The following is a 2,500-nucleotide window of genomic DNA, read 5'->3' as shown; positions in this document are numbered from 1 at the left end:
TGATTTCAAAGAACTTGAATGGTCGCCTTTAGAAAAAGACCGTTAAGATATGAATCTGGGACACGGAGATTTCATGGATCCGAATATTAGTGACGCTCAATTTAACTCATTGAAATCCGTAAGAAGCTGCTAGATGGTTGAAGCCATAACGCCGTAACAATTAATCTCTGAATAGAATGTCACCGAGCGCCGGTACCAAGTCTGATTGCTATTAACTTCTAAAGTAGTTCTTATTATTCTAAAATTTGAAATCGTAAAAATTTGTCGAACTTAAGTGAATATTTTTCAAAAAAAAAAAAAAAAAAAAAAAAAAAAAAAAGAAAAGAAAAGAAAAGAAAAAAGAAAAAAAATGTAAGCGTATACATATACACACACACACACATATATATATATATATATATATATATAGACGTATGTTTATTTAAATAACAATACCATACTTTAGGATATAATTGGGAAGAAAGAATGAAAAGGATCATGAAGAAGTATCTTAAAAAATTGAAAAATTAAAAGGGTTTAGAAAAGAATATAATATATTTATGTAATAAGAAACGAATAAGTCAAAATAAAAGATTTTTCTTTAAGTTGACTAATAATCGATATCTATGGATAGATATAAATATATCTTGAACGACGTATCGACATATTATTATTATATACTTGGCATATTTACATACGGTAGACGTTACGAAGAATAAATATTTGAAGAGCGATAGAAAGAGAAAAAGAGAGAGAGAGAGAGAGAGAGAAAGAGAGAAGATGAAGAGGAAATCGAAGTGTATCTCTTTGAGCATCAAATGGAAAAGGGAAGAAGTCTAGAGATAAAGAGAGAGAGACAGAGAAGGATGTAATAGCAAAAAGGAAAGAGAGAGAGTGAAAGAGTGAGAGAGAGAGAGAGAGAGAGAGAGAGAGAGAGAGAGAGAGAGAGAGGGATGTAATAGCAAAAGGGAAGGAGAGAGAGAGAGAGAGAGAGAGAGAGAGAGAGAGAGAGTGATGTTTAGGGTCAACGTCGGAAGTCTCACTCGCATTTCTCACCTAACATCAATGAAGTTTGTATATGGAGCACATGGCGCGTGTGCATCTAGGTTGAGTTAGTGATGGGCGGGCTGTCGCCAGTATGTGCCAGCTGTTTCACTACTAGCCGCGCTTGCTCTCACCCACCGTCACCATCCTCTCTCTCTCTCTCTCTCCTTCTTTCTCTTTCTCTCTCTCTCTCTTTCTCCTTCCTACTACCCCTTACCACCCTCCCGGCAGTCGCGAACAGAGCTTTAACAATCTTGTACGACGCCAGGGAAGAACCTTTCTTCGTTCGTCGCAGCTGTGACGCCGTTCGGCATATTATCAAAATATTATTTTGCCGAATTTTAAGTTTTCACCAAGGAAAAGCCCTTTCTCCGTTTCTTAACAGGCCCCTCCTTCGTCCCTCCTTAGGTTTTTTTTTCTTTTTTTTTTTTCTTTTTTTTTTCTTTTTTTTCTTTTTTTTACCCTTTTTCCTTACAATAACCGACCCCCCTTGCCCGTCCCTTTTTTACCTTTCCCATTTTCCATCTCAACACGAAACACCGTTCGTTCCGCTTTGTCGGAAGGAGTTGTCTTCGTTGCTCTTCTTAAATGATCGTCCGACTATCGTAATCAATTTAGATTCTTTTTCTTTTTTTTCTCTCCTTTTCTCTTTTTTTCTTTTTTGATTTCAATATTATATCACGTAGACGCACGTGAAATATATGTATTTATCTTTTTGGAAAATTTGGAATTTTTCATTTATGCATCTAAGACGATCGGACATAAAAGCAAATGGTATATATATATATATATATATATATATATATATATATATATATATATAAGTATTCCAAGCTTAAGACGATTAGACAGATCCGTAGATTGATAGGTGTGGCTTCGTAGGGCAGAAAATTCATAGCAAATTTTGCACAAATAGCAGAACCGATAAATCACCGACGTGCACCGCCTACTAACACGCTGAGCAGGCTCACAGTGCCGGCTCATTGGTTGGGCCCCATTCAAATGCAGCTACGTGCAATCGTGAGAAATAGGAAGTGATTATATTCTACCTCTCTCTCTCTCTCTCTCTCTCTCTCTCTCTCTCTCTCTCTCTCTCTCTCTCTCTCTCTCTCTCTCTCTCTCTCTCTCTCTGTCTTTCTCTTTCTCTTTCTCTCTCTCTCTCTCTCGATTATCGTGAACGTCACAAGCACGAAGTATTTCATTTTTCGGCTATATTAGCTGCTCGTTAAAACGCTCCTATGTTAATGAGAATGCGTTCTCTATCGTATTGTGATTGGAACGCGCTTCGTTTATTATTATTACACCATCTATTAATAGAAAATAGAATGAAGCAACGAGTTATATATATATATATATATATATATATATATATATATATATATATATATGTATGTATGTATATTAAACTCAAATGTCTCTCCCTTTCTCTCCCTATTTCTCCCCCTCTGTTATCGTGGACGATAGTAAAGTTATCGAT

The 2,500-nt window shown here is 36.0% G+C and overlaps 1 protein-coding gene across 20 annotated transcripts in view; it reads left to right on the top strand.

Annotated features, from left to right (window-relative positions):
• LOC124955645 (lachesin-like) overlaps positions 1-2,500 on the top strand; it is a 75,018-nt gene that overhangs the window by 16,876 nt on the left and 55,642 nt on the right. The window lies entirely within an intron of this gene.

Source organism: Vespa velutina, chromosome 19 (assembly GCF_912470025.1).
Source record: "Vespa velutina chromosome 19, iVesVel2.1, whole genome shotgun sequence".
NCBI lineage: Eukaryota > Metazoa > Arthropoda > Insecta > Hymenoptera > Vespidae > Vespa > Vespa velutina.
This window is presented reverse-complemented; position numbering and strand designations above follow the sequence as displayed.